The sequence below is a fragment of the Pipistrellus kuhlii genome, unplaced genomic scaffold, assembly GCF_014108245.1.
Source record: "Pipistrellus kuhlii isolate mPipKuh1 unplaced genomic scaffold, mPipKuh1.p scaffold_m20_p_8, whole genome shotgun sequence".
NCBI lineage: Eukaryota > Metazoa > Chordata > Mammalia > Chiroptera > Vespertilionidae > Pipistrellus > Pipistrellus kuhlii.
In genome coordinates, this window is record NW_023425584.1 from 28,402,594 (window position 1) to 28,412,438 (window position 9,845).

The following is a 9,845-nucleotide window of genomic DNA, read 5'->3' on the forward strand; positions in this document are numbered from 1 at the left end:
CAATTTCAAAGGGTAGTATCTGGCCCTAGATTAGGGGTGTCGAACTCAATCAGAGAAGGGGCCAAAATCTAAAATCCAGCCTAAATCGCGGGCCGAATGGTTTACTGAACAATCATAAACTGTCATTGTGATGGAAACGCAGCGAAGTGCAGTGATGACAGCGCGGTGCGGGCCACATTGCAAGGCCTGGCGGGACGGATTTGGCCCGCGGGCCTTGTGTTTGACACGTGTGCCCTAGATATCAAGGTCAGCCACTACTCTTTGACTAGGCATGGAAGCTGTGATAGAATGAAACTGATTTTACCGTTCTCTTACTTTAAAGCTGGGTGGGCTCTAGGACATAAGAGAATGGTAAAATTAGGTTCATCCCATCACAGCTTCTATGCCTTGTCAATAATTGCTGCCTGCCTTGACCTGTCATGGCAAAACCATTCTCATTTCTTTCTTAGACTTCTATTTTCACCCAGAAAGAGGAAACATCTTTGAGACAAGACCTATTTTGAATGAAAAATAGAAGAACCAGTTTATTCAGGACGGTTATAAGCTGAGCACATGCAGACCATAGAGAGCCTATTATCTTGGGAGTCTTACGAAAACTCCAAAGACATTATACCTTCTTCTAATGTTTCATACTCTGAAGACAAATTGTTTCTCATATTCCCAATGTCTATGCCTATCACCTAACAACTTTTATTGTTGTTGAAAAGGTGTGATCCAGGCCCAGTACACAAGGGCTGTATCATATTGGAGGCCATGATTCTCCATAAAAGAAGTTGCTTGTGATCCTGTCACTCATTGATGGGAACCACAAACAGGATTATGCAGTCTCTAGACTAGAGCATTCTTTTTTTAATTTCTTGTTTTTAAAATTGATTCCAGAGAGAGATAGAAACATAGATGCATCAACATTGATTAGCTGCCTCCTGCATGTCCCCTACTGGAGATTGAGCCTGAAACTCAGGCATGTGCTCTGATCAGGAATCAAACCAGGTCTTCCTGATGCATGAGTCAGTACTTAACCACTGAGCAATACTGGCTGGGCTCTAGGACATTCTCGTAGTAGATACACATTATAAGCTCTGACTCTCCTAGCATAATCTCTCTCTCTCTCTCTCTCTCTCCCTCTCTCTCTCTCTCTCTCTCTCTCTCTCTCTCTCTCTCTCTCTCTCTCTCTCTCTCCCCCAGACTATTTCCTGAGTTTAGACATCATTGGAAAATACACAAGTACAGATGGTCTAGTCTAACTTTCTGCTTCTTATTCTTTCTGCTACAGTTAGAAAGGATGTCATGAATACAAACAGTAGTAGTAGTAGTAATGTAATACTATTATATTTAGTTTTTTTCTGTGTGCTAGACAACACACTAGGCACCTTAAATATGTTATCTCATTAAATCAACACAACAACCCTATGAATTATATACTATTCTCACTCCTATTTTACAGATAAGAAAACAGAATTTAAAATGTTAAATGTCTTGCATAATGTAACACAGCAAATAAGTAGCACAGCCATGATTTGAACTCTGGTTTATCAGAGTCCAGGGCAAGAGCACTTACTGAGCATACCACTCAGACCATCAGTACAAATTTAATCCATGAAACTAACCCTGTTTCTGCAATAACTAAGTGTATGGATTTCATGTAAATATAGTTTAACATACTAATAAATCTTCTTTCATCTCCTAAAAGTTAGGAGGAAAATTGTCATATACTGTTGGTGAAAATACAAACTTTAGAAAACCATTGGGATTATTTTACTGAAATTGATGATTTTTCTGTTCAAGGACTTAGCAATTCTTGTCCTGGGTAAATGTGCAAGAATGAGGTGGGCCCACATATATCAAAAAAACATGCAAGAATGTTCACAGCAGCATTATTTGTAATAGCCTTAAATTGCAAGTAAACTGAAGTTTCTAACACAAATATGGATACATATTTTCAGTATACTTATGCACACAAAAATGGAATGCCATAAGGGCAATAAAAAGTAAGGAACAGAGTTACTCACAACAACATGGATGAATTCTATGCTCAGGAAGCCAAACACAAAATACACATGCTGTATGATTTATTTTTTTGTCTTTTTTTTCTCTTCATATGCTATATGATTTGATTTGAACTTCAAACACAGAATTTTTAAATACTGAGTTTATAGGGTCATATTTAGGGGGTAAAGGTGAAATAAAGCAATGAAGTAATTACCATAAGTCAGAAAAGTGGGAAGAGGGGGCGAAGTGGTAATAGCTACCTATTATATATGGGAGAGGCTTCTGGGCTACTGACAATGTTATGGGGTGTTGGCTTGAGAAGGCAGTTACATGTGGCTTGCTTTATAATAATTTGTTATCCAAACATTTATAATGCATTTTCTGTAGGTGTATAATAGCCTATCATAGAAATGGCTTTAAAACAAGTTTATGGGAGGAAAAGGCAAAATGCAACTTTTGCTTTCAAATTCAGGTTAAAATATCTTGGCTAGCAGCCCATTTTAAGATAGATTTTAATTGGAAAAAGTCTGCACTTCTGGAGTCACTTCCACCCTCTTTGCTTATCTGAAACTCCCCATGCCCACCCACTTGTTATTCATCAATGGTTTTCTTTTAAAGAATCTTGCTCACACTGTAAGTGACTGCATTCAGTGTTATTTCTCTAAGAATGAACTGATTAATTTTTTTGGTCTGTTCTTACAGAAGTAATCATGAGCTTTTTAAGTCACCCTTGACCCAAGGATGCTTTTAATAGGGAAATAGGAAAATAAATTTTATTGCTTAGATTAACACATCTGAATAAACATGGGCAAATATAATACTAGAAAAGATGTCTGAACAGAGCTGAGCATAGGGAGGAGCCTCTGAGATCAGTCCCGCCAGAAGGCCAGCTCAGGTACCTCAGCCCTGAACATGCGCAGTTTCTGTGGGTGTTAAAGGTTGAAGTAGGCAGTGTATAAAGATATTCAGTTGGGATAACCTACACTAAGTTCTAAAAGATGTGGTTTTTAAGCTAAGAGAATTCATGACATGTTGAGGATTTTTTATTTTATTTTTTTTTAGTTTCAAATTCAGCAACAGAGAAAAGTGGTGGTTAGGAACCTTGTCTCATGCTCTTTGAAGTAACCATTTATCTTGACCGTGATTTGCATTGTCTTCTTGTATAAGAATTCACCTTCACAATCATATGCCTAATCAAACTAAACTTTGTTTCATTGGGATTCTCCATTAGGAACAGGAGTAAATGAAATTTTGCAAAGGTTTATGTGGCCCTATGTACTTCATTCTGGGTAACAGAAGTACAGGTAGTAAACACTGACTTACTGTACTGCCAGGTACTGTTCTAAGCTATTTATATCAGAACTTCATTAATCTTCACAAAACTCTATAAAGTTAGTTCTATTTTAATTATTTTATTTGATCAAGAAGAAAACTAAGTAAGGCACAGACAGGTTAAATAGTTTGTCTTATGATAAGCCACAGTACAATCTTTTGGGGAAGCATACAGTGTGCAAATTAAAATTAATCTGAGATTTTCTTTCTTCCCTTCACTTCTCTAAATTTTACACATCTTTCAAGACCAACCAAAATCCTACTTCATTAAGCATTCAACAATATACTTATTGTTCTCTAAATTATATATCTTCTCAAACTACACATTGTGACATCATCTGTGATCCTGTTTGTGCTTTATCTCCCAAATGGTCTATAAGCTCACTGAATATAAGAGTTATAGCATATACTCCATAATCTTCACTCTCAAACTTGCCTCACTTCCCAATGGTAATGCTTGCAGACAGAAGGCATGGACTTTAATTGTTGAACTGAACTGAAGCACCTAATCAGAGCATATTTTTGCTATTTTCTTAAGTAACAAGATCAGGACTATACACATAAAATGTCATATTTGAGGAATCAAAGACAGATACCAATTTTTATTCCACATGCTTTTGAATTACAGTTGATACTTGAACAACATGATTTGAACTGCAGAAAGATCATACACCATAACCAAGTAGGATTTATCCCTGAAATGCAAGGATGGTATAATATCCACAAATCAATAAATGTGATATAACACATAAACAAATTGAGAGATAAAAATCACATAGTTATATCAATTGATGGAGAAAAAGCATTTGATAAAATCCAACACCCTTTCTTGATGAAAACTCTCAGCAAGGTGGAAATAGAAGGATCATACCTCAACATAATAAAAGCCATATATGATAAACCTACAGCCAACATTATACTCAATGGGCAAAAACTAAAACCATTTCCCCTAAGAACAGGAACAAGTCAGGGATGCCCACTCTCACCACTCCTGTTCGACATTGTACTGGAAGTATAAGCCATTGCAATTAGACAAGAAGAAGAAATAAAAGGCATAATTGGAAAAGAAGAAATCCAAATAAGGACATAATGCTCTCCAGGTCCATCTGTCCTTATTTGCAGATAATATTGTACACAAAAAACCTTAAAGACTCCAGCAAAAAATTATTAGACTTAATAAATGAATTTCGCAATGTAGCAGGATACAAAATTAACACCAATACATCAAATCTATGGCATTTCCATATACCAATAGTGAACTTAGAGACTAAAAAAGCAATCCTATTTACCATCGCACCAAAAAAAATTAAGATACCTAGGAATAAACTTAACTAAGGAGGTAAAAGACCTATATGTGGAAAACTACAGGACACTGAAAAAAGAGATGTCCATACTACCCAAAGCAATCTATAGATTCAATGCACTCCCCATTAAAATACCAACAGCATATTTCACAGACCTAGAAAAAAATCTCCAAAAATTCATCTGGAATAAAAAAAAAAAAAGACCCCAAATAGCTGCAGCAATCCTGAGAAAGAAGAACAAAGTAGGTGGGATCTCAATACCAGATTTTAAGCTGTATTACAAAGCCACTGTTCTCAAAACAGCCTGATACTGGCCCAAGAACAGATATATAGACCAATGGAATAGAATAGAGAATCCAGACATTGACCCAAACCACTATGCTCAATTAATATTTGACAAAGGAGTCATGAACATACAATGGAGTCAAGACAGTCTCTTCAATAAATGGTGCTGGGAAAATTGGACAGATACATGCAAAAAAACAAAAAGAAACTAGACCACCAACTTAAACCATACACAAAAATAAACTCAAAGTGGATAAAGGACTTAAACATAAGATGGGAAACCATAAAAATACTAGAGGAATCCATAGGCAGAGAAATCTCAGACATATGCCAGAGCAATTTCTTCACCGATACCACTCCTAGGGCAATGGAAACTAAAGAGAAAATAAACAAATGGGACTACATCAAAATAAAAAGCTTTTGTACAGCAAAAGAAACCATCAACAAAACAACAAGAAAGTCACTGTATGGGAGAACATGTTTGCAAAAGTTCTCACTGATAAAGGTTTAATCTCCAACATCTACAGGGAACTTATACAACTTAATAAAGGAAGATAAATTATCCAATAAAAAAATGGGCAATGGACTTAAATAGAATCTTTTGGAAAGAAGACAAAAGGAAGGCCAAGAGGCATATGAAAACATGCTCAGTCACTAATTATCTGAGAGATACAAATCAAAATGACAATGTGGTACCATCTCACACCTGTCAGAATGGCAAGCATCAACAAATCAACAAACGACAAGTGCTGGTGAGAATGAAGAGAAAAAGGAACCCTCGTGCACTGCTGGTGGGAATGCAGACTGGTGCAGCCACTGTGGAGAACAGTATGGAGTTTCCTCAAAAAAATAAAAATGGAACTTCCAGGTTCCATTTGACCCAGTAATTCCACTTCTAGGAATATATCCCAAGAAACTAAAAACACCAACAGAAAGGATATATGCAGCCCTATGTTCATAGCAGCACAATTTACAATAGCTAAGATTTGGAAACAGCCTAAATGTCCATCAGCAGATGAGTGGATTAGAAAACTATAGTACATCTATACAATGGAATACTACACTGCTATAAAAAAGACAGAATTCTTACTATTTGCAGCAGCATGGATGGACCTGGAGAGCATTATGTTAAGTGAGCTCACTTAACATGATCTCACTCATTTATGGAAAATAAAGAACATTATAACCTGATGAATGAAAAGATAGATACAGAGGTAGTAAAGCACCGAACAGACTGTCAAATTATAGTGGGAGGGCTGGGGAGTATTGGGGAAGGGGGGAAAGGATCAACCAAAGGACTTTTATGCATGCATATAAGCACACCAGTGGACACAAGACACTGGGGAACGGGGGGGGGGGGGGGGGGGGGGGGCGGCGGGAGATGAGGGCATGCAATAGGGGGTAGGGGAGGCTGAAGGAAGTTCAATAGGGGAAAAAAGGAGATATATGTACTAAAAATATTTTTAAAAAAGAGTCAACTGTATTTACAATTTTTACAGAAAGATGTTTACTTACAAAACTCAAAATTAGTTTTATTAAGGAAGAGGGGTGCAGCGAGCTGAAAAGCATGAAGTAGAAATTCCCAAAGTTGGTTTTACCCTGGAATGTCTTAAAAGCTTCCCTGGGCTGAAGAGAAGAGATTAAGCAAAGAGACTAAAAAGCCCTGCTCCTTCTCCTTAACTTATAAACCTAAGAATAGAATAAGTTCTCAAATTTTTCATTATTCAAATATATATACACTAGAAGCCTGGTGCACAAAATTTGTTCCGGGGGGCGGGGGGGGGGGTGGTCCCTCAGCCCAAACTGAATTCTCTTCAACCTGGGACCCCTTGGATGATGTCCAACTGCCAGTTTAGACCAGATCCCTAAACTGGCAGTCACACATGCCTCTCACAATCTGGGACCTATGGCTCCTAGCCACCTACCTGCCTACCTACCTGCCTGCCTGCCTGCCTTACTGCCTGCCTGATTTCCCCTAACCGCCTCTGCTTTGGCCCCGCGCCTAGGACCTGGGCTTTCCTCCCTCTGGCCAGCCGCAGGCACCTGGAACCATGGGTGGGCACCCTTTCCTGGGCTGCAGCCCAGCCGCAGCCACTGGTGCCCGGGACTGTGGGCAGGTGGCTTCTTCTGGGCCCAGCTTTGTAAGGAAGGATGTCCAAAAGACATCTGGTCTATAATAATTAGCATATCACTTTTCATTAGTATAGATGCATAGGAAGAAATAAGATTTGTCAGGACCCGAGGGTAAATTTGTTACTGAAATTAAGGCACCAAATTTTTGCTCTGAGCTTTCTGAAAATCAAAACCAAAATGTTAATATATTAAGCCATAGTTGTTTAGAATTCTTATTTCCATTAAAGGATATTAACACACAGCATGTGTTTCTTATACAGGAACTGGTCCTGTAAGCTGTGTTATTTCAACCTACAATTTTTCCTGGCCAAAAGCCTGAGCATGTTTAAATTGGGAACCTTGATCGTCTATCAATTACCTCTCAACAAAGTCTGAATTTATAGCATATAAGGAAAAATATAGCCATTTTAGTGATTTAAAACTGTGAGAGACCACATAGCACTTCTGCTTGTATTTTATCCATGGAAGGTCATCCAACAACTATATAAAAAGAAATTGTGAGTGTGTGTGTGCACAATATAATTATTTCAGAATCAATATGCTTTTTCTATTAGCTTTTAAAATATGTTTGCATAAAATGTATCTTTTCCAACCCAGCTCTTCGGAAGGTTTTGTGGGCCAAAGTGACTAGGGACATGATCTTTGCAATATTTCATTTCGTTATCTCTTATTATTACATGGAGGCCCAGAGCGTGGCATGAATAAGGCTGTCTTGTCATCAAAATGCATTCATTCACTTAACAAGTTGCTGAAAATAATGGAATGGTTGCTAAGCAATGGAGAAATTATACATTCCCAGGGATCTGTGCAGATTCTGAAAGCAAAAGTAGTTCTGGGATTTGGTATTAGTGTCTCCAGAGCCCAGCCAAATAGAAAACGGAAAAAAAAAAAAAAATGTCATGCTCTACCTAATAGTCAACAGGCAGTATTTTTTTATTTTCCCTTTTCTGATCCAGGTTTGCAACATAACAATAGAGGCAGAAAATTTTCTATCAAACTGTGAACTGTGTCCATTTGTAGATTACTGATAGTTGGTGAGTTTGTATAAGCTTTATTTTAAAGGAGCTATGACATAAGAAAATATATTCTTTTAATTAGATAGTAAACTTACCTTAGTTAGAATAGTCATATTTTAAATGCAAAAATATCTGCTTACTACAGAATATTTAAATACAGACATTTAAAAAAACACGAAGTTAAATTTTTAGATATAAATAAATCATCCATAATACAACCCTTCTCAAATAGCCAATGTCAATATTTTGGGATATGTTTATCTGCCACTTTTATAGGCATATGTAAACATATTATCTATTATTATTTAACATACTACACACCCATGGACTATAATGCTACACCTTTTTTCCTCCTGCTTTCCATCCCAATCTCAGTGAGCACTAGGTGCTAGACCAGGGGTAAGAAATCTTTGTCCTGTCAAGGACCACCTGGTTATAACATCACTTGTGGACCATACAAAATTATCAACCTAAAAATTAACCCATTATATTTTATCAAACTTTTAAATAACTCACCCTTAATGCCTTGCCAAGACCAGACCAAATGATTTCTTAGGTCTTATATGGCCCAGGGGCCGACATTTCTCACCCCTGATCTAGATTATGGGAACATAACTGGGTGTGCACTCGGTCCTAGGTCCTCAAATATCTGAAATGGATGTAGAAAAGAGTTTTCAAATAAAATAAAATTTTAACCTCAAAAACATTTCCTCACTTGAACACAGTCAGAATTCTTTCAAAGCCACTGACCTAGCATTCAGAAAGGTCCTTTAATTTCCATCTATTTCAAATAAATGGGCTAATAAATTATTGGGACTTGGTGCATAGCTCAGGATCCTTTTCATGTCTTATCAATTTTGACTGAGTCATGATTTTTTAGAATTTTTCATCGACAGTATTAAATTGATGGAGTATAGCAATCCATCAATTTATGGATTATAGTGATCACAAACATAGCAGTATCTTTTCAAATAAATACTTAAAGAATTCTTCAGTGTGGCTTCATCCTGTCAGGCTATTATATTCTAACTAGAGCCCCAGTGCATGAAATTCGTGCATGGGTATGGTCCCTAACAGCTACTGGCTGCTGGCTGCCAGCTGGAGCCTTCCTTCGTTCCACACTGCCCCCTGGTGGTCAGTGCATGTCATAGTTACCAGCTTGTGGGTTGTTCCACCATTCAATCTATTTGCATATTAAGGTTTTATATATCCTATATAATAAAAAGGTAATATGCAAATTGACCCTCACACCATCATGCCATCACAAGATGGCTACCTTACCCAGCCCCTCCCCTGGTGTCACCCATGATCAGCCTCCCCACTTCAAGTGAAGATGGGGCGACTAGCCCTCTATGGCTCCTCACTCAGGCCAGCCACATCCCCACACTTCCCCAGGCTGGGGGTATCCCAGGCAAGCTGCAAGCACAGCACTGATCAGAGGCAAAGATCCTGTCTGACCCTGGCCAGTACAGAAAACCTCAGCAATGACCAAAGACTAAGACCGAGTGGAAAGGTCCTGCCAGCACTTATAGCTCAAAGTGCCAGGAAGAGGCAGAGCATCTTGAATCTGCAACCCTGGTGTCTGCACACCAAGTCTTGGGGAACACCATGCTGGTGGTACCTGTGGGTAAAAGGGGGAGTGCAGGGAGCTGGAGCAGCCCGCCTGCTAAGGTTGCTGACCCAAGCACTCAGGCTTGATCAAAGCCCCTGGTCAGCTCTGCCACTTGCCTTCCAGGTGTGACTAGCCCTGAGATTGCTGGTGTTGTGCTCAGAGAAGCAGCTGTCA